The sequence below is a fragment of the Oxyura jamaicensis genome, chromosome 1, assembly GCF_011077185.1.
Source record: "Oxyura jamaicensis isolate SHBP4307 breed ruddy duck chromosome 1, BPBGC_Ojam_1.0, whole genome shotgun sequence".
In the NCBI taxonomy this organism is placed as follows: domain Eukaryota; kingdom Metazoa; phylum Chordata; class Aves; order Anseriformes; family Anatidae; genus Oxyura; species Oxyura jamaicensis.
The window spans coordinates 67,101,026-67,126,322 of NC_048893.1; the positions used below are offsets into that span (position 1 = coordinate 67,101,026).

Genomic DNA, 25,297 nt, shown 5'->3' on the forward strand with positions numbered 1-25,297 from the left:
AGGAACAGTAGAGCACATTTTAAAGTGTAGGATCACAATTTGTCAGGTGTCATTCCTCTGATACAAATCTCATTTTGAGAGGTATGCCATCATGTCATACTAATTTTTTTCTTATTTCCTTTGAATTATTGAATAAATGCTAATATGACCTGGTGGTTTTATTGCAGTTCACTCGTGTGAGCTCAGCAAAATAAATCCCTTCTAGTGATGTTGTTTTGAGACAGTTTATAAAACATTTTTGACTACAAAGAAAGACTTTGGCAATTTTGGGGGGAACTTAGTTTCTCCTGTATGGAAAACTATCTCTTCTGCTGTGGTTTAAGTACAGATTTCTCATCTTGCTTTATTACTTCTTCGCATTCTGGAAGATTCTCATCTGATAGCTTGGACAAAGTTTTTGTGGCACATGCCAGAGACAATTTTCTTGGAGTGCCAAATCACAGCTTCACGTTTTTGTTGTCTGTACATGGACATAAGTTTCACTTTTGAAAGCTCTTTTTTTGTGTGTGGGGGGTTTTATATAGTAGCTTTTGTGTTTTTGCAGTTATAGCCAGAAAACAGGCTGCTGTTTGTACAGCAGCCTCTCTGCCTTCTGCCGCACCTCCCCACTTGCTTACCTTGGTTGAAATGGAAAATTCTTGACTTTCTGATAGATGGCAGCATATACTGAGTGTTTTCCTGTTCCAGTGCTTTGCTGGAGGAGCAGGCGATTAGTTAATACGTGCTCACATAGAAGTAGCATGTTAAAACAAGGGAGGAGAGGGGGAAAAAAATTGTCATCTTCTGTAGAACTTGGAGTGAGCATGGCCAAGGTGGCGATACAAATTCTGAGATGTGCTGTTCTCTTTTCTGAAGCATTAGCGTGGCTTGCTGTAAGCCTCTCAATTGATGCGTGCTTTTCCTTTTTCATATTCTAGTTTTTATGGTAGCTCTCAGAGATGCCTGATTAGCTCAGCGCCTGCGTAGGAGGGAATGCTAGTCTGTTGCAAATGCTAAATGCTGTATGCAGTCTACATATACTTTAAATACAGATACTATATATTTAAGGCTAGTTAAACTCGGGTGAGGCTCTGTATCTGAACATAAACCCTAAGATTTTTCTTCTAGTTAGAAGTCTGCCATTAGGACTCTCTTACTTCAGTAGGAGAGGTTATCGAGACTCCAGATTATCCAGACTCCAGATTTTCATTCTTTATTTCAGTCTCTCAGTATCTTTTTCTCCCTTGTAAACTTGTTATGAAAACAGTCAGTGTCCAGATTAATATTTTTACTTTGAGCCTAAAAGTAAACTATGAGGATAAAAAAGGAATGTGGGAGTAGAATGTGGAGTAAAATTTCATGGGACACAAATGATGATGAATGAATAATAGGTATGTCAGGTGAAGAGGATTGCTGTATCTAGCTTTTTTGTCCTTCCTTTAAACGCAAATGTGCTTGGCTTCACTGGATAGCTATGCTTTAAACCATATGCTCTAAACCAGTTGGTGTATATAGGGGAAAGGGCAAAAATGATCGACTGTTGCTTTGCATATCCTTGACATGATTGAATGTGGGGGAGGGAATAAAAATAGCTCATTGCAGTACAGAAATGCTGATTATTTTTTTTTTTGTTACTCCAAGGAACATAATGAACAAATGTTTTAACTGTATTTTTCATTATGTTCTTCCAGTTAATAAAAGCACTGAATGTCTTCTGCCAATCATGTTGAAAGTACTTTAATACTACCAGAGCATGTGTGGGAAATCAAACATTCAGTTGGCTACTTAAAATTACCATTGTAATTTCCAGTGACTTGTTACTTTAGGTCTTGTGAACTTGTTATATCGATGACCTGTCATTCAGTTTCATGATTGGTTATTACCAGCAAATCATCTATGTTACATTACCTCTCTAATATTATTTCTGGATAAATCATTCTGTGTTGAATTTTGGTGATACCAAAGTGCACAATGCTTGTCAATCCTTTGTAATGTCTTTGCAATTGGTCTCAAAAGAGTGGCCTGTGTAGAGTATATCCCATTACTGCACACCTAAGAATTGCCAAAGAAAATAAACAGAATATGCCAGAGGGAAGAAGAAGAGTGGTGTATTGTCTGATTTGAACTATCACCTGGAAGACTGGGTTAGCTTATTATGGCTCTAGACATCATTCCCTAGACACAGAGTAAAGCATTCAGAGGTAATTCTTCAACTTTCTCTTTAAGAAGGCAAGATAGTAAGACCAGCAGGAAGCACACAGTAATATGCAAACTGATTAAAACTCATGTTAGTCTGGACAAATCATAATATATTGGTTCAAATCCAAGTAACATAATCCATTCCTGTTGTAAAGCAGAATTTGTGAAGAAGAAACCCGGAATCTATTTTATGATTAATGACTAATGATGGAACTTGTTTCAAATTGGCAGTGGCAGCAGCAATATTTCTTACATAACTCCTAAATGACATATGGAAAACCTTCCTAGCTTTTAATTAATTTTCAAAAGCAATTTAGCTGAATTAAATAAAATGGGTATTGATTACTTTTTAATAAATGTGATGTGCATGATTAGACACTACTGCTAAATAGTTGAATTAAATAAGTACCTTCTTGGCAAAAGTGTTTTATTTCCTGACACATGCATCCCCCTGGTTTGTTGAGCTTTTTAGAAAGCTGCTTTTATTTGTTACAGCACTGTTTGGCTATTTATAGCAGTGTATCCATATGTTGGGTTTTGAGGAACTCAGAAATTAGGAATGACTAAATGCTTAGTGACTGGGTTGTTGGGGTTTGTTTTTTTTAACACTATTTAATTCTCTATCTGGAAAGTTGATCTCAGTGGCTTTATATTAACATTGCATGCTATTCTCTATTGCATGTACAATTTCATTAATACATGCAGGGGTGTTGTGTGCTTGCAACCTTTATAAGTATGTGGAAATGTGTACTGCAGTCTTACCACATAACAATTTTTCATATCCTTATTTTAATTACTTAAAAAATTAAGTCCAGTGGGTGTGTAAACTGGGACTGAAGTAATACCAAACAAGGGGCAGGACAGGGTAGGCAGTAAGAAAGGTAGCTTAAGTTTTGCAGCTTCTCACTAAAATCTCCTGAATAACTTACAATTCTCTGGCTGGTAAAAGCATTAGCCTTTCTGGAAGAAATTTGTAATACCTGGGCCACAGATGTTAAATCATGTGTCACTTAGCTAATGAATCTATCTAACACGTAGTATGTTTTTTGGGCCAATAATTTACTGAAACAGAGCAAATCTTTCTGTGTCTTTAAGGCAAAGTTAGCTGGTGAATTCTTTAATGTGAAGAATTCAAATCATTAGTTCAGAAGAGGAAAGACTTTTGTAATTATAACAATTGTGTATGTAAAGTTACTGTTAAACATACAAACTTGTGACCTGGTTTAATCCATTCTTGTCCTATCCCGCTTTCTGCTTTGCCTTCCTCTCTGTTCCAGCCTTGAGTGTATAGTCCAGAAGAAATAAATTTATTCTTTTTTTTTTTCCATGCTCTGAAGGTAAATTCTGTTCTTTGTATAAAAACTTAGGTAGGTCCTTTTTCAGTATCTTTGAAGTCTTAGGTGAAGTTATAGACAAACATGAGTGTTTTTTTTTTTTTTGAATAAATTTACTGTGTCCATTCTACTACTTGAGATATGTGTGGTTACATTCTGTGACAATCTTGCTGGTTTTGCTATTCAAACCAAGAACAAAATCACATATAAGGCTCACCTTAATAAATGCAGATCTTTTTCTATTACAAGGGTTTCTTTTTCAAGTTTTTTTCTTTTTTTTTTTTTTCATTTTGGTACAAGCTGAATGTTTAGATGGGATTTAGTTTTTCTGCCTGCATTTTTGTATTGCATTTGTATATTAATTACACTGCAGGTCAACATCTTTCAAGTACTTCAAGTGAATAAGTTGTGTGTGTTCCACATTAAAATATTAATAGAGAAGATACTTGACTCCTTGGCACAGGAATAGGTTTTTCCAGGTGAAGTGACTTTAGTTTGCAAAAATGGTGCCAAGTACTGAAGCGCCAAAGAAAGACTAGCATATGTATAATTGTTTGCAGATGTACTCCCTACAACTAGTTATTGCATCACACTTACCATCATGAATAAACTTGTAAATTTCTGTTTTTCCAACTCTAAGTTAGGCTAATATGATTTAATTAAATATGGATTATTCTGGGATACTGGTAAGGATTCTGGGAAAGGAAGTTCACAGTATAATTTCTTGAAGTTTTCAAAAAGAAGAGGAGTGGAAGAGACGAGACTGTTAATAAGACCTGTAGCCAAATGTCTTGTGCGTTCATACAAGAAGCACAAATCATATGTAGATTATTTGGAAGTGGAAAGTTGGCTGGAATAGTTGGTTGCAGTGTAGTTCAGCTTTCTAATGTTGCTCCTAAACTTTAAAACTTGTCTAGAATATTTGAGGGTTACTACTACTACTTCTGTGTTAACGCAATGGAGAGCCTTGGGGTAACTGCATATTACAGACAAATGTAAATGCTGACACTTTAGAGTATCTCTTACCCAGGGTATAAAAGAGCAGAAATGTTAAATCTTGTCTTTAAAATAAATATCTGTGTTTCAGTGTTCTTATCCAGAAGGAATAAATTGAATAATTATCAAAGATTACTTCTATCTTCAGACGCAACAGAAAATTCAAATGACTGTCAACTTAAACAAGTCACCCAGATGTCTGGAACCATTTATTAAAACAGATTTTTTTTTAAAAAAAAGTATAATAGTATGCCATGAAGTAGTGGTAAAGAATCAAAATACTCATACATATTTTACATATATATGAAAAGGTTGACTTGATGTTCTTTAGTATTTGAAATGTGAACTGGTGGTAATTTTGAGTAAAGGTACAATAATGTCACTAAAATGTCTGTATGCATGTAACTCAGATATTTGTATTTGTAATACATTTTTGGATAACATGTCTGTTTCTGTGTTCTTTCTGGATGGTTCTTAATTACATTGATTGGCAGTGGAGCACTATACTATTGCTTAGGGAGGTTTTTACTTCCTATTATAAAACCTAAAGGAAATACTAATTCTAAAATGTGAGGGCAGGTGGGTGAAGATTTTCTGAGTATTAAGAAGTATAGCAAACCATTAAAAAAAAACTAAACCTGCAACTCCTGTGTTTTGTTAATGGCAAGTCTTTAGTAATAACTTACAAGAAGTGGTATCTATATTTGACTTATATTAAAAACAAACAAACAAACAAACAAACAAAAAAAAAAAAACGAAAAAAAACACTCATGGTAGAATTCACTTTTTAAAATCTACTCATGTAGTGTTTTGATGTTTCAGTCTGGTAAGAACCCTAGGCTAATATAGATAGAAACAACCTGTAAGTCTGAACACATGTTGCATTGTGTTTATAAAAACCCTAGCCTTTGCTGGTGGTGTGGCAGGATTGCTAGCAAAGGTTAAGGTTTTAGTGTCTAGTACTTAAATAGAAACTTTTTAAGAAGTACTGTTATTGTTTTTTTCCTTTATCAAACTTCCAGTTCTAATATTGCCAGAAGCAAACACCTGTAATGCACCCTTTTCTGAGGAAGCGTATCATAGATTGGTACAATGGCCTGGGTTGAAAATGGCCTTAAAGATCATCTAGTTTCAACCCCCCTGCCCTGGACAGGGTTGCCAGCCACTAGAGCAGGCTGCCCAGAGCTGCATCCAGCCTGGCCTTGAATGCCTCGAGGGATGGAGCATCCACAACCTCTCTGGGCAACCTGTTCCAGTGCCTCACCACCCTCTGAGTAAAAAAATTCCTCCTATTATCTAACCTAAATCTCCCCTGTCTAAGTTTAAAACCATTCCCCATTGTCCTATCACTACCAACACCTGTAAACAGGCATTCCCCTTCCTGTTTATACACTCCCTTCAAGTACTGCAAGTACTTCAAGGCTACAATGAGGTCTCCCCAAAGCCTTCTCTTCTCCAAACTAAACAAGGAATGTACCCCAAACTTGTTTATTCACTAGTGACATACTTGCAACCTACTTAGTGTGACTGGTGTTTGTGTGTTACTGAAAGCCTGGTATTGAATTTTTGTAATAAAATTAATTATCTGAGTGGTACAGTGGCAGCAGCTAAGGATTTACTAATTAAGAATATTAATCCATAACTAATATTGTTTGATAATTGCTCTAACAATAGCCCACTCATATGGTAGAGTGAATATGCAATTTCACAGATGTCACAAAACTGGGGAGAGTGGTTGACTCTCCAGAGGGCTGTGCAGCCCTCTAAGTCATCTTGACAGCCTGAAGAATTTGGTTGACAAAAATCTCATGAAGCTCAACAAGAGGTGCAAGTCCTACACGTGGGGAGGAACAAGCCCACTCACCAGAACATGCTTGGGGCACACCAGCTGGAAAGAAGCTTGGCAGAAAAGGAGCTAGGGGTCTTCGTGGACACCAGTTGAACATGAGTCAGCAACCTGACCTAGCTGCTAAGAAAACTAATGGTATTTTGGACTGCATTAGGCAACGTTATTACCAGCAGGTCAAGAGAGGCGATCCTTCCACTCAGTGTTGGTGAGGCTGTACCTGGAGTATTGTGTCCAGTTTTGCATCTCCCAGTACCAGAGACGTAGACATACTGGAGAGAGCCCAACAGAGGGCTGCCAAGATCATCAAGGGGACTAAGCAATCCTCACAGTGTGGAGAGGCTGAGAGAGGCTGCTCAGCCTGGAGGAGAGGATGGCCAGGGGAATCTTATCAATCTACATAAATACCTGAAGGGAGGGGATAAAGAAGACAGAGTGAGGCTCTTTTCAGTGGTTCCCCATGCCATGATAAGAGGCAATGGGCACAAACTGGAGTACAGGAGGTTTGGTCTAAACATCAGACAGCACTTCTGTGCTGTATGGTTGACAGAGCACTGGCACAGGAGATCTTCAAAAGCTACCAAGACATGGTCCTGCTTGAGCAAGGGTTTGGACCAGATGGCCTCCAGAGGCCCCTGCCAATCTCAACCATTCTGTGTCTTGATAGGATTCTGTGAAATTCCTCTTACTTGTGTTGAAGTCACAGGTGTTGGCTGTCTTTCTCACAATTTTGTCTTCTTTCCTTCCTGGACTAATTAGGTTGTGGATTTTAGTTTCAGCATGTAATATATCACATGCTTATTTTTCATGAGAAACTTAATTTCCTGTGATTAATGGCTTTGGATGAGAATAAGTCTTTTACATATTTACAGGAAGTCAGATCTCCAGTCTTTACTTTCTTGTTCTTAAAGATACTGTACATATGTGTTATTCCACTGCCAGTGTGAGTATACATCTTCTTTTTAAAGATGGGTATCTTAAAAAGATATCAGTATCTTGCAAAGTATCCTTGGAGTTTACTATCTTAACAAAAACCTGACTGTAGGTTTCAAAATTAAAGAGATATTTACTAGTCAAGTAAATCCAATTTAATGTGGATTTTTTTTTTTTTTTAGCTTATTTCCTGGTTTGAATGGTATGCCAAGGGCAAACTGTATACTTTTTTTGAAGAATGTGAAATACTGGAGTAATAATAAAACTTTACCCCTGGGCGGTTGGCCTGAAAACAAAAGTCAATTAAAAAAAGCATTTAATGTGTTGCTCCCTCTAGTATTTATTGAATCATATAGACTTTTTCATATTGAAGAATATGAAGCTCATTAGATCAGTTAAATTGACTTCAACAAAAGGGAAATTCATAATATGAAGATTTTGATTTGTGCTGGTTTTATTTTAACTGTCTCTTTGAGATTTGCTTTCAGCAGGTTGAAGTGGCTGGTGTCTGACAGTGGGAGTTCTTGTTAAGGATGGCTTGGCTGAATTGGTTTCAGCTTGTACTGAATAAAAGCCTGTGGTATTAGCAGCTAATCTGGTACTATGCTGGATCTGGCGATTCAGCTGAGAATAGAATTAAACAGTTATGCTAGCTTGTGAATCTGTTGTCCAAGTATACTAGTATACAGTAACTTTTGTATTATGCATATATCAGTGGGAACCCCCTAACAAGGATTCTTATATCAACTATATGATTGAAAACACATCTTTACTAACACATTAGTGTTAGTAAAGTTCAACTATAAATTAACTGTTGATCATTCAGAATTACCTTTCTTACTGGATCAATAATCTTTCAATCTTACAACGTCTGTGGTTTGAGAATTACTCACCTCTCCCTTCCACAACCAAAACTGCTACCCTTGTTTAAATTTTCAGGAAAATAGGGGGTGGTCTGTAAGTTCTGGCCTGCTGGACAAAGATATATTTATTTGACAAGCTAGTGGAATTGGAAGTGAAAGTCAACCCCATTCCACAAGTTGGTGGATCATTCCATATTCTATTGAAAAGGATTTTGGAGAAACCAGGGGAATAGTAAAACTGTTTGAAGAAACTTGTAAGGTTGAAGAAACTCTGTTTTTAATACATTGATACTAATGCCAATTCTCTTGAGCTTTACAGTAGCTGAGGAAAGCAGTCAAATATGAGAAATGATTTCTAGTAGCTGGATACATACTGTCTTCAAGGTTTCTGACAAAGTGTATTTAAGGTTTTCTCATCAATTGCCAGAAACTGAAATGGTGGAAGATGAGGATTTGTTCTGTGTTTTGTTGTTGTTTTGGCTTGGTTTTAGAACCTACATGTGAATTCCCAGCTGATAGCAATATGTGCTTCAGTGACCTCCAGGGGCAGAGGTAATACTTTCTGTATTTAGCTGCACGTGATGGGTCATTGTACCAATTCTAAGCCTACAGCAGCTCTCCTCAAGTTTTTTTGGAGGCTGAACATAATTCAAAGGTGCAGCTACATGCATGGAGGACTACCACCTTTTTTTGTATTGAATCACTACCATCTAGCATCCTACTTCTAGTATAAGAGATAAAGTGCATTTTTTTACAATAAAACTCAGTCATAACAGGATCACTTTCATACCTCTTGTCATGACAGTGTATTGGGTTTACATGACAAGGTGTTGGTAGCAGGGGGCTGCAAGGGTGGCCTCTGTGAGCAGAGCCCAGTAGCTGCCCCGTGTCAGACCAGGGCCAGCTGCTGCCTGTGGGCAGCCCATGTAGGCTCAGTTCACGAAGGATGGCATCCCATGGGAGGGACTCCATGTGGAGCAGGGTAAGAGAAGAAGAGCAGTGGAGACAAAATGCTATAGACTGACTGCAGCCCCCATTCCCCTGTGCCCCTTTGGGGGAGGAGGTAGAAGGCGGATGATGGGGAAGGTGTTTTTAGTTTGCTTTTAGTTTCTCGCTGCTCTAGTCTTCTAGTGGTAAGCAATAAATTATATTAATCTCCCTACATTCAGTTTGTTTTGGCTCTGATGGTAATCTGTGAGTGATCTCCCTGTCCTTACCTCAAGCCTTTAGCCCTCTTTCATTGTATTTTCTCCATCTCCCTTTATAAGGAGAGGGGGGAGTGATTTGGTGGAATTTACTTGTTCATCAGGCTGAAACCACCATAGCCATTCTATTAATTTGTCTTTGTTTATTTTTGGAAACTTCTATGCCCTCTATTCATCCTTGTTGCCGTTTTTTTTGAAACTTCTATAGTATTTTTTTTGTTTTGTTTATATTAATATGTGCAATGACTAACCTGCACACAGTACTGTCTGTGAGTTCTTTGTAAAAGGTATTTGTAGTAAGATTAAGGTTTTATTTCCTTAATGGAATGGTCATCTCAAAACCCATTAATGAATATGTAAAATATGGGAGATTTTTCTATTTGCAATATTTTACATCATTGTTATTAAATGCCATTTTCTACTTTACTCTGTGCATCCACTAGGTGCACCTGGTTCTCTAGCTGACACTAGTAGCTCCATAAAACCAGATGTAAAGTCAGGCACCTTCCAGTTCTTTGGGAGTGAGGCAATTTGGATACCTTGGACAACAGATAAGCTCCTTCCTTTACAGAAGGGAAACATGGACTGATTGCTTAACCCTTTCCTACAGGTACTTGCATTCACTGGACAATTCTTGATTGTTTAATCAGTTAGGTGTAGATGTGTTCCTTAAAGGCTTCTCCAACTGTAGAAATGTAGAAAATCAGGTAGCTGAGCTCTCTGCAGTGACCTTATCTTTCATCAGTCCCCTTGGGTTTTGTATATGTATTTACTTATTTATTGGTTGAAGGCTTCCTGATTCTGAAGTTTGATTGAGGAGCTATGTTAGGCTTGAGATACAGGGTCTGTCTCTCCTCTTTCTACCCTCCACACATTTGAAAATGGTTCCCCAGAGCCTGCAATATATTTTTTTTTGATTTGTCCATTTGTAAATTTTCATTGAACCTGCAAGTACTCTTTTTCCAATTTGAACACTTCCAGAATTTTTCTTTCTTTCAGTAAACTTCTCTACTTACGAATGCTGTTATGTTTTTGGTTTTAAATCATTTCGAAATAAATAATACTCTCTTTGCAATACATTACATTTTGTGTCATACATAAGTTTGTCTTCCTGTCTTTCACTATAGTTATCTCATTGACTTAATTTCTGTCAATAACTCTGTATTCTGTACAACATAGCAAATTGTCAGAGTAACATGGCTTTTTTAAATAGTTAATTGTAAATGCAGCAAATGTTTTCATTTGTTTTCTAAATAATAAGCTATAAATCTACAAAAGGATGCTTTTACTTTTAGAATTACTTCCATTAGTATAAAGAATAAGCTTAATGGATGCCGGTATAACTGTCATTCTGAGTAAGTTTAAGAACCTTGCAAAGAGCTTTCACTAGCTATTAAGTTAGAGAATTCAGATACTTTCCAAATGGGATCTCAGCAGTTTTAACTTGGACTTTATTAGTTAATAAAAGGGATTGTGCCATGTTGCAGTTATTAAAAAAGGACTGGAAAATAACTGTAGGTCTTGCAGCACTAAAGTGCTGCTGAGTTTCAATGTTTCCTGCACAGAAACTTGTATTTGACAGATTGTTTTGCTTGTGTTGTGTTGCATCCAAAACTGGAAAATACTTTGTTGCTTTTGTTCTGAACTAAAACTGAAGGATGTGTCATCAGCAGGCCAGATCTGTAGTGAAGTTGCCCTAAAATATATATATATATATATTGTACCATTTTTGTAGGATAGGAAATTTGCAGAAAACTCATTTGGACATCAGGAATAACTATTTAAATTATTTTAAACAGAGTTTATGGAATCCAAATGTAAACATATTTGTGTATGGAATCACTTACTAGATTTGCAATGGCAATTCTAGGAATAGTCATAAAATGAAAAGGAATAGCACAAGCAGATTGAGTTTTAGAAACCGTCAAGAATTTGCCTTACCAAGTAGGGATCCTTTGTCAGGCAAGAACAATAGTTCTTTCACTCACCTTGAATGTATGTCTAAAGCTAATGGCTATTTTTAAAAGAAAAGCAATTTGAAGACAGTGGTGGGTTTGGGGGGATTCTCTCTATGCTGAGGATAAGTGGGTTGTCTGTCTATGTGGCTAGAGCTTCTCAAAAGTGTAGGCAGGAATGTGGCTGGTATTTGGGAAGGGTGGTTGGTTCAGGCCTGGTTTTAGTCTCAGAAACCCTGTAACATAAATATATTTAAACTTAGAAAACTACATTAAACTACATTAACAATCAGAGCAGTAGTGACAATTTTATATGCTCTGGCAGAGGCTGGTATAATTTTCCAGATGAATCATCTATGGTGATATATTAAAGACCAATGTGCTTTTATAAGCTGCGAACAAGAGATATAAACCTTATTTTTCTATTGTAGTTCTACAAGAGCAGGAGCACAAACTGTTTTATCTATAACATCTAGTATACCTATATTTGGAAATGAAATGACAACATAAATGGTAGAGCATGAACTCATAGTTGACTATTCAAAATAATTGTGGTCATATGAAAAGTGAAAGACTATAAAAATAGACTTAAGTGAGGCTTGCAATAACTTAATGAAGAATAAAATACAGGTCTCTTCTCATGTGATTTAGTAAATGTCTTTGTGGATGCTGTATACTTTATTTGCCCCTTCATGCCATGTCCTGTAACTTGCAAGTAAAGCCTTCAAATGAAGAGATGAGGAGAAGAAGCACCTTTGGAGAAGGTGCTTAGTGTTGGGTATTGTAAAGTCCTCTTGCAGCTGGTGCAAACACTGTAAACTAGTTGAAGATTATCTGTTCATTTTAAGTTTGTAGGTGCTAAACTTCTGAATGTCTGCCTCTGAATGCATGGAATTAGCAGCTCCTATAAGTTGTGAAAACGTAGATAGTAACAGAAGAAAAACAAACAACACAGGAAAATGAATGCAGTCTTTCTACAATGTTTGTCTCTCCTTGTCCAGATTTAGGTGTTAATCAGCTTCTGATGTTGGTAGCCATATGATATGTGCTTTAATAAAATGGGAGAAGATGTGCATTCCTTTTTCTGAAGTGTTTTTGTTCTTGGTTGTTTGAAGTTACAGTCCTTGAGTAATAGTAGCCAGCTATTTAATTTGCTTTCAGTATTGAGGACATTTGAATCTTCGTTAACAGCAGGGGAAAATAAAAGCAAGCTGCATATATGGAATGGGAAGGAAAGTTGTGAAGTGAGGCAATATTTCAAATGAGCTGAAAGAATAATCACAAAAGAAGGACCCAGAGAAATACACTTGTTAGTGTGCGAAGACTTAAATATTAGAGTATCAGCACACTAGGAAATATCTAGCACAGGCAAAACAGTGAATGGAAACAGAAGTGGAAATTATATTACTTAAATAATAGAAAATGACTACTTGAATTTTGTTTATGTAGTATTCTGTGCATGATGTTTTTTCTCCTTTGGTTCTCCAGACCGAGATACGCAGTCCCGGTTTTGTCTGAAAAATATTTCAGACCCATAATAAAACAGTCAGTTGATAATTAAGCTGGAAAAACTTAATGGGAAACGTGATTTTAAATTGGTGAACATCTCTGGAGAAAATAGCTTTCAACTGTATAGAAAAGGAAGAAATTTCAGATTCCTATGATGTAGTATTTGAGAAGGCTTTTTGAGGTATTGCTTTTAGTAGATCAAATTCTTTTTTTTTTTTTTATCCTGTTAGGATAGAATAGAATAGAATAGAATATCCTGAGTTGGAAGGGACCCTTAAGGATCATCAAGTCCAACTCTCGACACCGCACAGGTCTACCCAAAAGTTCAGACCATGTGCCTAAGTTCACAGTCCAATCTCTTCTTAAATTCAGACAGGCTCGGTGCAGTGACCACTTCCCTGGGGAGCCTGTTCCAGTGTGCAACCACCCTCTCTGTGAAGAACCCCCTCCTGACGTCCAGCCTAAATTTCCCCTGCCTCAGCTTAACCCCGTTCCCGCGGGTCCTGTCACTAGTGTTAATGGAGAAAAGGTCTCCTGCCTCTTGACAACCCCTTACGAGGAAGTTGTAGACTGCGATGAGGTCTCCCCTCAGCCTCCTCTTCTCCAGGCTGAACAGGCCCAGTGACCTCAGCCGTTCCTCGTACGTCTTCCCCTCCAGGCCTTTCACCATCTTCGTAGCCCTCCTCTGGACACTCTCCAACAGTTTCATGTCCTTTTTATACTGTGGTGCCCAGAACTGCACACAGTACTCGAGGTGAGGCTGCACCAGCGCAGAGTAGAGCGGGACAATCACCTCCCTTGACCTACTAGCGATGCCGTTCTTGATGCACCCCAGGATACGGGATTCAAGAAAGCTGCCTGTGTGACCATGCCAAAACCAAGAAGAGAGCGGAAAGACCTCGTGTATAACAGACGTGTGTAAAAGATATGATTGTGGAAATCTTTTTAGGATGCCAGAAGCATATTTAACCTCTTGCGAAATGCAGCTGTATATAATTTACTGAAGAATTTATCATGTTCCTTTAAAAATATCAGTTGCATAAGTCAAACCTCTAATAAAATCCATATAAAGCCTAGTTATAAGCTTAAAAGTGAATCATATTTCATTCTGAAATAGTGGTGAGTTTGATATTGAGACCTAAGCATAATGCAGAACAGCAATCTTATTAAAATGAGCTCCTCTCCTGTCAGAACAGATGATCAAAAGTGTTTGTGTGCCAAAAGTGTTTCTTGTTGCCAAGAAGCTTTTAGAAAAGAGCAAAGGTGCTTTAAGTATTCACCACCTGATTTCTTGACAAATATATTAAAGGAGGGGAGCAACACTTATGTCGTTAAATGTTTTCTGTTAAATGTTTTCTTTTGTGTCTTCTAATTGTGTGCTGAGATCAGTGATATTAATCTTCTGCCTGTAATACTCTTCTAGGGCTCATTGAATTCAATCTTTATAGCAACATAGAGAGAAGTCTGGTATAGTGTTAGTGTGTTGTGTGATAACAAGGCTTTGTTTTGGAAACCAATGCAGAAACTTTAGAAAAATGTTTCAGCTTCCAATTCCAATTTTAATATAATACTAGCTTTGTCAGGGGAAAGCTAGAGTACAAATCAGAAGAATGTTTTTTGTAAATCATACATACAGGATATATTTCCCTACTTACATATTTGTGTCCTTTTTTTCTTTCAAGAAATGTTTATCAAATTGACAATTTTCTACTCATTTACAGTAAAAGTTTTTTATCAAATGTGCAAATCTTGAAATTCAAATGTATGTCATTGCAAAGAAATAGTTTCAGATTCAGTGAGACGCTTCTTTCGTAACATTTTACATTGATTGTGGAACCAAGTGTTTTGCTTTTGCATGCTATTTGTAAATGTTAAAATTTTGTCATTGTAGCTAAATTTGGTGGATCATTAAGAGAATAGAATACAGATACATTTAAAAAAAAAAAAAAAATGTTCTGAAGCTTCCTTAAACTTATCTGCAAAGTTGAGCAGATGTCCAAGAAATGCAGAGTTCTTTCATGAAAAACTCTTTTATGGCAGGTTGTATCCAAAAAGAAATTGAACTTTGGAGCAGAGCTTTTAAACTTGGAAACTGTTTAACTGAAATAAAATTTTCATAATTAGTGCTCAGCATAATGGGATTTGGGGAAGCAAATGGGAATATACCTGAAAGAAGAGATGTTTGCTTCAATTGTAGTGGAATATAATAGCTTCTGCTCTCCCTCCCCCCCCCCCCCCTTCACCCCATTATCCATCTGTGGCACATACAGACTATTAGAGATCTGTAGAGTTAATCTTCCTTCAATGGCATTTTTTGTTGTTTTTTTCTTTTATTTTTAGAAAAAGAAATAAAACCTACCTGGATGAAAATATTTCTCATTCAGGAGGCAACTCTTGCCTCCTGACATCTCTGTTTGTGCTGTATTTTACTAATCTGAATCTCTGAGAAAGTTCCAAGAACAGTAAAGGAGTAAATAATTGAAAGTTAGGTGATACGGGAAGATGAGTTTAGATAAAAATATGGAATATAATTTAATACTCATTTCTTTTTTCTTTAAAGAGTTCATTAGCTGGCAAGGAAATACTGCAATTATTATCATGGTGCAAGCTTTTCCTAGCCTGGCACTAGATGGTAGAATTCATTTGAATTTTGCATGCTGGACAGACCTTGTACCAAGAGTTAGGTTATCTTACGTATTGGTATAAGAAAATGAAATACCAAGGTATTATGTGATAAAAATTGTGATAAATGATTAAGTCCCAAATAGGATTTTTGTGATTTATTAAGCGAATAGAGGCAAGCAAACAGCGCTGGGTGCACCGGGAGTCTCTGCTCTACCAGGACGCACACCTGTTACATCAGGTGTCTGATTTTTATGCTCCTAGACTAATACATATTCATCACTATTCCTAGAAAAGGCGGGGTTATTACAATTAGTTCCTGGAATCCAAACCCTCTCTGGACGCATGCGTAGCAGTCTCTGGTGGTCTTTCTGGGGGTCTCTTGTGCTGAAGGCTCGTAGTCTTCCTCCCAGGCTTTGTCCTTCGGTCGTCCTTCAACTCCCCCTTTCTCCTTATTTGGTGGATCTCTTTGCTGGTTATCAGAGGCTTGCGCAGCGTCCCATGCAAAAGTCTGCAGTTTCCTAAAAAAACTCCTTGGTCCTCTTATCTCCCAGACTAGAGTCTCAATGTTTGCCCTTCAAACCCTCTATTTACACAAATTGCTGGATCGTTCCTTTGCATGATACAAGAACTATGTACACTAATCACTCTGTTTTTCTTAAATACGAGCTTATATTTCATCATGCGGCCCTAGCATTGTTCCATACTGACACGAATCAAATAAACACATTTCACAAAAATCAAATGAATGCAGTTAGTGTTACATGATTATGATTGATCTCTTTTTATAGTCACGTAATATTATCTCTAGAATATGAAATAGGATGTTTCAGTTTGTTCATGTAAATTGGGTTTAATGGTGGCATAGCTCCATTGTGCGTCCTGATATCCAGGTTGATGCCTGGAAGGAATTTCTGAAGTAGAAAGATTTCCATTCATTTTGTGCAAGTTTACAGTCAAAGGGTAAGGATGAATTTTAAGTTATTTACCTTAATATTTTGTTTTCATGCCAAGAGGGTTTTCAAAGCATAGGAGTGCACTGCGTGAGCCTTAGACTTCAGATCACTATAGCTGAAGCTGCAGATGCTCATACTAAATGCATCCACTTTTTTTTTTTTGCACGGATATGAAAACCTCATTGTTAAGTTCAAGGTATTAGTGAAGCTTAAGAATAACGTCTTGCTTCCCTGCATACCATTCTATTAATCTTTGTCTTCTGTACTTAAAGAGGATTTGGCACCTGCCTTCCAAGTGTAGGTATTTATTTCAAATTCAGTTAAGTAATTCTATGCCCAGCTGTGGTGGCATGGAATTGCCATTAGGTGAGCTGTGTAGTGTTTATAAGGCAGATTTTAAAATATAGCATTGACAAAGTAGCCTTCTTGGCTTTGCTTTGAGCTTGAATGATAAACAAGAAAGCATTTAAGGAAAAATAAGTAAAGTATCTACTGCCTGGGGCATAGCTTTTGTCTTCCCACAAGAGGAATATGTAGCACATTCATTTTTTAAAATGAATATACAATAAACATGGAAAGAAGCCTGTGAGATAGGGAGGGGAAAAAAAATAGAAGACCTCTATATAACTTGTATCTGTGTCTGGGTGAATTAAAAGATGTTTATCTCTGAAGGGATGGTTTTAAATATCTGTTTTCTTTGGCATAGAATTTTTATCTGTGGATAAATCTGCCTTTTGATACCAACATGAATAGTTACATTAGGAATCTAGATGGTTTCTTTATACATAAAAAGACTTAAAGTGAAGATAATCTGCTTCTGAACATAAACCATTTGCTAGACAATCTTTTAGTCTCCCTTACTGCCTCTCCTACGCTCAAAAAAAGCTGTCCAGAAATCACTGGGTAGGATAATTCTTAAATTGATTTGGAGAATATTTAGCAGATTTGTTGCCTTTGTCTGATTTATGAGTCGTGCTGCTCAGTGTTCAGATCATATGCTATCCTGAAAAGGGTTTCAGTTTATTACAGTGGCATCATGCAATTACACTGAAGTACATGATGATAGTATTTAAGCCTTAGGATGCCAGGGAAATAATGTGAACAATTATCTGTACATCGATTCAGATTTTAAAAAATAACAATAAATGGGGTGAGGGGACTGGGGGGAAATCAGGCAAAATCTGTACTGCTCATTGTCTGAGTTTTGTGTATTCCAATTAATGATTTTAAATTTGACTTAAAGTTCTGAAATTATTTGGAAGTAGGCCATCTCATGCTGAGCTGAAACATCAGGCCATTTTAAATGAGATACCGAGCATGCTCGTACCAAGTATCCACTCTTTCAGATATTGCAGCATTTGTCTCAGTTCCCTGTTAGTAGAGCTGTCATTCAGTTGAAGTAGGGGAGAGCACAGCATGCCCTTTTGTCGTCTTTCTATCAGTGCACATATGATTTCTCTGGGAACTGGAAACTTGAGATGTGAGCTCAGCCTTGCTGTTAGAACGTCAGTGGTGTTGGTGAGTTGAGATTAATCTCTTCCTTTCTAACGCCTTTAGATACCTCAGATAAAGCTCAGCTTCATACTTTTCTCTATTCTCTAATAATGGCATCTATTTGAAATGTCTCTGCTGCTTTAGTAAAATAATTCTGGCATATATGTATTAATTTCTTCTGTGAGGAAGAATTGCTTTTTTTAACAAGAATGTTAGGTTGTTTAACTCAGAAGCCCAAAAAATGGGTATGTCTTTTTTTCTTCTGACTTCAAATTAGCTAATGGTTCCAAATATAACAACAGTTCTTGTTAAGGAACCGTCACTTCTCAGTCATTTTTTGTGCTCTTTATGTCTTTAGTAAATTGGTTTAAATCTAGGTTATTTTGTATATCTAACATTTTAAAGGGAGTTTGAATAGTCTTATAAAAGAGTTGTATTAATGTAAGACAGTATTGAGAGATACAGTGCTCAGTTTCAGCACAAATCACTAAACAGCGGAAGATAACTGTTGTCATCTGTTAATTTTGCTGATAGATATGCTAAGAAATCAGCTAAGAAATAGAAAAACATCTCTCAGGTCTGTGTTGTGACTGACAATTTGCACTTTGATAGGTAATAAAAGGAATTTCTGAACAAATTTTTAGCCTTCATAGTAGCTGATATATGTGTGTGATAGAGCTCAACATTCAATTAGGTTTTAATTAACTGGAGAAAGGTGGTATTTATAATTCAAAGCATTGTCAAAGCTTAGTTCTTGCAAGTGATTTAAAAACTTACTTTCCTCCAAGAGCATCTGCAAAATGTCTGCCCCACCCAAGTTGGTTCCTAATTGCACTTTTCCCCCAGTGAATAAAGATGATTTAAGATCTACCTTTAATTAAGCTTCATGAGTGTTCTGAGGTTTCAGTTGTGGTATTACTGCCTAAAATACAGCTTATCACTGGATTGAAATTGGAGGTCTTAGTTATTTAAAAAACAAACACATTTTGGGGTTGGAGAGGGTTGCTTGTTTTATGTAACAAGATGCACGTTATCATGTGGTGGTGCATATAGACCTAAAATACTGCTCTGGGTAGAAGAGCTGAAATACAATGGGGAATAACTGCTTGTCAGTAGGCTCCCTGAGCCCCACAGAAGTACTTGCTGCTAAACATTACCCCTGTTATGGTTCAGACTGACCAGATTCACAGGAGGAAGTTCCCTAAACCCGTATGTTTCATGGTCGTCCTGACACTTGCGGCTGGAAGGGAGGCAGGCCTGAGGTTGGTGTGTGTGTGAATCTGGAGGTGCTGGAGGCTGGGTCGCTTGACCTTCTGATACAGAGTTCCCTGGGAAATGGTCTAAACGGATAAGGGCTAACTGTGAACCTGTGTTGCACAAATATTACTGTGCTGACTTGTTATTTTCAAAGCATGTAATATATTTCTAAGTTTTTGCTCTTGTAACTAGACTAGACAACTTCATAGTGTCGATACCTTCAGGTTCCATTAGCTGTGAGTCTTGGAGATGTAGAAAATGTGGAGAATCCATACAGGTTCACCACAGTAGCATTTCCAGAGGAGCAGCTGACTTAGGAAACTTAAGACCATCTAGGAAGGGAATGAAGAGATGAGAAAGCTGAAGACTTGTGCTCATGGCTGCAGAGTAGGCAATGGGAATGGCAGTGTAAGAGGAACAGAGATGTGAAAGGTAAGCACGTGCTGAGACAGTGGCAATCAGCTGCCTTGGCAGTGTTCATTTGTCAGTGCCAGCATGGCAGGCTGGAGGGCTTCTGCTTTGGATCACTGAAGGAGTTTGAACTTGGTGTGGTTCTACTGAGCCATCACTTTGAAATAACAGCTAATGTTAAGCTATAAAAAGTTGTGTTTTATAGATTGTAAGGGAACATCAGTAGTCTCAAGGAAAGCAGAAATTTTTAAGTGTTAAACGTCCCAAGTTATCTTTATGACCTTTATCTTGCCTGCTTTACTCTTGAAAATCATGTTTATCCTTTCCTTTGAAATAAATGTTGACTCTAGTTAGTTTTCCAAAAAGAGGAATTTCTGTAATTATAAAGGCTCTTTGAGAGAGTGAAATGAGTACAAGGGCTGCTGATTGTATACCTTTATTTAGAATACAACTAAATTCTGAATTGAAAACTAAAACAACAGTCAGATTTATTCAGTTTCAAATCATGTTGTGATTTAGTTGTTTAACACATGCCAGTCATCAGTAGAATTTTATTTTACTTCATTGTGGTTCAGTATATTTTAACTTGCAGTAAAATACTAGAGTATAAAGTTTAAGTTAAAATACTAGAGTATAAAGTTTAAGTTAAGTATAGCTCTGCTGCCCTTCAAATTTTCAGGAACTATAGGTTTCTGGAAGCATCTTCAAGGTGTCCATTCACGTGACTGGAAATGTGGGACATATAATTCACCTTGTTATTTTGTTTGGTTGTTTTTTATTGTTTTTAGAAGAGGATTCTTTAAAAAAAAAAAAAAATGGCTCTTTTTCATTAGGAGGGCTGTGTAGTCTTAAGAATGTAGTAGAGTCACTTTGAAGCATTTAGAGGCAGTACCACTGCTGAGATAATGTTTAAATAAACTTTGTACCACCGGAATTTTTTTGAATATCAATGTTGATACATAGGAAAAACATTAGCAAAGGATGTGGAAGTTATGGATGTGGGGTGAAGGGGGATCTCTTGCAGTCAAGCTGCCTTCCAGCTATTTTTTGAGTGGTTAAATCTTCTGGTCAGTGAAGGCTCTGTATCATTTTATTCAGGTTGTCTTCTAAATGAAAGATTTTACTACAGCTGACATGTAAGTGTAGTCTGTTCATGTACGAGATGGAGAGCTGTTACAATTTTAGACTGAAGCTTGTGTCTAAAATCCTTGTCAGCATTCTGCACCAAGTCTGGACCCATTTTAGACGGTATGCTACAATCTGATACTTTCAAGAGCATACAGTTTTTTAGTTACTTTTTGTTATAGAGTAAAGGGAGGAGTTGAACTGTTTCACAAGCATGATCTAAATTTACTTTTCAAAATGAAAAGAGCTGCACACCAGTATTCATTTAAACTAATTGGCTATAATGTCTGCATTGAGTGTGAGATTTTTTTTATGGAAAAATAATAAAGGCTTTATTAGTTCTTCCTATATGTATGTAGTATAATTTAAGAAACAGTTTTATTAAAATGCAAATCTAAAATGTTTCATGTCCCCCACAAGTTGCTTATTCTTTCCATTTATTATTTTTCTTTTTATTGTTTGGCTGGCCTGTAACAAGGGAGTACAAGAAAGGAGTTAGCTAACTCTTGTCTGAGTGAGCTGAGAATTGTCTCTGCCTTTTCAGTACATTGAGGTTTAAAGTTGGGTTTAGATACAGTCCCGTGAATTTTGGCAGATTTTATCTACGAATTTACTAGATCATTGCCATTCAGTAGTGAGTAGGTATTTGGTGGGGATTTCCATCAATAAAACATCAGAAAATTATTTTATACAGGAGCTTTACATGTTTTTAAGGGAAAGTGGAATACCAGTTTATGCTCCAGAGAACATCAACATTTGAAATATTTTTGATATTCTGTCTAATGCATGTTTCAGTACTGTGGTAGAGGAGACACTGGCTTAGTATTTAAATATCTCAGTGGCTTTAAGGATACTAGAATGGCATTCAGTGTTTATGAAACAGATCTGAATATAACGAAAGCATATGCCATAGAGCAATTTACTTGTTTCTAAGCCAGTCACAGATTTGTTCTTCCAAACCACTATAATCAAAAGGAAGGGAGAATTGATTTTGGTGCACTTCAGGCTATTTGAAAGGGGCTTGAATGTAATTTATATTTTGTGTGATACATTCTTATCCAAAAGCCTTAGTCCAGAAAGGTTTCCATGCCCTATAGTCTCATATTTATATGGAAATGAATAATTAGTATTTCAGTATTTAAAGTTCATTCAGCAATCTTTCTTTCTGTATTTATATTTCAGATACCCCATTTCTATCTTGTGCGTTCATATAGTGTGCAGATTTTTTCTAGGGAATTACACTGGCATCATACCGTAACCATGCTGGCAGAGGATCCCTCATTTGCATGAAAGTTAACATATGGGCAATTGAATGAAGACATTTTAATCAGTGAAAACATGGTGTTTGGTGGCAAAACTAAGTAACTGGTAGAATGACCCTGAAGTTTACATTGAATAGAATAACATTTGCTGTGCAGTCTTTAGAGGTCTTCTCTTGGCCAAATTAAATGAGAACCATGATTATGTTAAAAACAAAGAAACAAAATGCCTGCATCATGCTGTTTTAAACCCTGCCAATACTTTATGACAAGCTGTGGTATATGGAGCTGTATTCAGTATATGATGAAGCATTTTGAGGGGAAAAAGTGTTCTGAGAATCAAGGAATGTGAAAAGGTTTCCAGAAGTATCACTAAAATAAGACATTGTATCTTCACTGGGGAATCTAGAATAGTTTTTTATTTGTTTTTCATGTTTTTGAGAAATAGTATGATCTTTTTACTTAAAAAAAAAAAAAATCTAGTCTGAGACATCAAGGTTTTTGCATTGTAGCAGCAATAGGAAAGGCACAACTTGAACGGTGGCATTTTCTGTAATGCTGTTTTATCCCACATCACCCAGTACATTTATTTTGTGTATGAGGAAAAAAAAAAAGACATCTTTTACTAGCCCTCACGTTGAGACTGTCAAAACAAGTGCATTAGGGCTGCCTTTGAGAGTACTTCAAAGAGTGCTTTATGGTTACAGCCCGTACACATAGACACTCCCTGTGGGGGTAACTTCTCTTACCTTTCTGGCAGAGTCTGTCTGCTACTCAGTAGGTGGCAGCACTGCCAGCGTTAGGTAGGATTTGCCCAGAGGATAAGGGAAAGAGAAAGTCGTGACAATCGCAGGAAACAGAGTGGTGGAATTTTGCCAGATCACTAAAATTATATCCTAAAATTCAACTTAAAGAATGAAGAAACATCTATCTATAAACTGGTAATTGTTCAAGAGGAAAAGCAAAACCAGCTACTGGATGGCTTACCCTTTGGAGTACTCCAGCACTAAGCAGTTGAGACTTTTCTTGATTGGTTTATAGGCCCAGTGATTTGAGTTTTGAAACTGGTACACGATAGATTTAGGCTGAATTTAGTTTCTGACTGCTTTAACAATCAGCATAGGTTGATGTTATTCCCATGGCTTTCCATTGCAGCATTCGTATCTCACAGTTTGTTGCATTTAGTTGCTTTAAAGGTGGGGAGTATTCAGTATCATGGTATTACATATTGGGAATGTAAACATAGGTTTACTTAACCACAGTCGCATACAAAGTCTAATGAAGCAGAAAGTAAAGCCAAAGGGCATATCCCTGATGTAATTAACCTGATGTGATCCCTGAGCGACTGTCAGTGAAATATCTCAGGAACTGAAATGCATGTCAGTGCAAAGCTGCACCTGGCCCAACAGGAAGAAAAGCCAAATAGCCCCAGAGAAACTTCAGGCTGTAGTGGTTTTGTACTTTGGCTACTGGCTTTGCATTACACCATGTAGAAATTACACATCACTTGCAGCTGGTTCTGGTATCTTTACATGTTGCTCACTCTAGGTCCTTGCTTCATCAACTTGGGATCCTGACCTCTAAGGTGTCAGCATATGTTCAGATTGATAATTTGTTCCGTTGGATATTGGTTTTAATTTCACAGAATCACAGAATTTCTAGGTTGGAAGAGACCTCAAGATCATCAAGCCCAACCTCTGACCTAACACTAACAGTCCCCACTAAACCACATCCCTAAGCTCTACATCTAAACGTCTTTTAAAGACCTCCAGGAATGGTGACTCCACCACTTCCCTGGGCAGCCCGTTCCAATGTCTAACAACCCTTTCGGTAAAGATGTTCTTCCTAACATCCAACCTAAAACTCCCCTGGTGCAATTTAAGCCCATTCCCCCTCGTCCTGTCACCAGGCACGTGGGAGAACAGACCAACCCCCACCTCGCTACAGCCTCTCTTGAGATACCTGTAGAGAATTTAAATTAAAGAATTTTAAATTTCTTTAACACTACTTAGTGTTGAAATCATGCAAGCACAGTTCAGGGTTTTGTTTCTTTTTTTCAACTGGTCTATTAACCAATGTTGAAGTGCCACGGATTAACATTTAATTTCTTCATTTTGCTGGTACAGTAACACAGCTATTAGACTAGCAGGATGACATCTGACAGTTAAGATACGTTGAGACACTGTGACTGCACTCCTCTTCCTCATTTTCAAAAACATTTCTGGAAACTTCTGGGGAAATGCTGGGGAAAAAAAATGAGAACATGGTGAAAAAGCAGCAACACAAAAATCAATGAATTAGAACTGAAGGAGTTACTGCAGCGTGAATGGATAGGAGGGGTGTGTGTATGTATCTGTATATGTAAGGTCTAGCCAGTATTTAACATTATTCACCATCTTGTAGTATCTGTAACACTTAGATTCTAGACTTTCAGGTCTAGAAAGAGCTTTGGCTTCCCAGACTGTTTTTCATCTTCGTAGTTTTATTTAGAAAGTTAAATGAAAATGGTAGAGCCATTTCCCTGAAAGACATTAGGAGAAAACTGTTACTAATAGATGTAAAATGTTTCCAGCTGATTCTTTGTGAAGTTTTGATAACTATGTGGTGTTGAGGAAAAGCTTGTGCTTTAGAAGATTGACCCCTTTTTCAGAGAAAAACATTTCAGTCTATCTACAAACAGTGTACTCTTTTTCTTTTCTTTTTTTTTTTTTTTTAAAAAAAAAAAAAGAAGTTGGGCCTCTTCCACATGTCAATAGCACTCTTACCATTAAAAATCTGGATGCTGTGACTGGTGGCTATACTTCCAGTTCTCTACAGTTTTCTCTTATGGAAGGAACATAGAAGTTTAACCAAGGAATTACAGTAACAAGTAATAATAATAATCAGTAAGACCCTGCTGCTCTTGATCTAGAAAGTAAATTAGGCGGAGACAAAAGATTTCTCTGCTGATTTTTGGTAGAATCTGTTTGCATCAGAGTCCTTACTTCGGAGGCAGAAATTATAATTTATTTGTCAAATCCCTTATAACAATACAGATGATTACTAATAATTCAATTTCTGTCAAAATATTAAAAGATATTCTGATAAGCAGTATTTACTTGTGTAGCTAATTATATGTATCACCAGAATTTATTCTGTGAAGATCTGAACTGTTCTGCGTGTGCATCTTCATATAATTATTGGGAAAAAAAGTCTTTTCAGTCCTGGATATTTGAATATTTGATATTTTCAACATATCAAAATGACTGATATTTGATGTACCTCAATGGAATGCTCTTATGGAAATTGTCAGAGAGGCTACACAGACACTATGCACCGGTATGAACTCTTTCAAATTCCTTAAAAGAGTGGAAG

General features: G+C 37.0%; 1 protein-coding gene and 1 long non-coding RNA gene across 32 annotated transcripts in view; both read left to right on the forward strand.

Annotated features, from left to right (window-relative positions):
- The window catches only part of PLEKHA5 (pleckstrin homology domain containing A5), a 173,957-nt gene that overhangs the window by 48,193 nt on the left and 100,467 nt on the right, over nt 1–25,297 (forward strand). The window contains exon 1 of one of the 31 annotated variants that reach the window (XM_035347689.1): nt 17,770–17,915. The exons of the other annotated variants lie outside the window; for them this stretch is intronic. The gene's annotated coding sequence lies outside the window, so the exon portion shown is untranslated. Of the gene's footprint in view, nt 1–17,769; nt 17,916–25,297 lie in introns of those variants that run through there. 31 annotated transcript variants of the gene reach the window in all.
- On the forward strand, nt 1,273–14,770 carry LOC118178940. Its single transcript, XR_004756334.1, has 3 exons — nt 1,273–1,284; nt 2,994–2,996; nt 13,956–14,770. It is a non-coding gene; the product is annotated as an uncharacterized LOC118178940 (long non-coding RNA).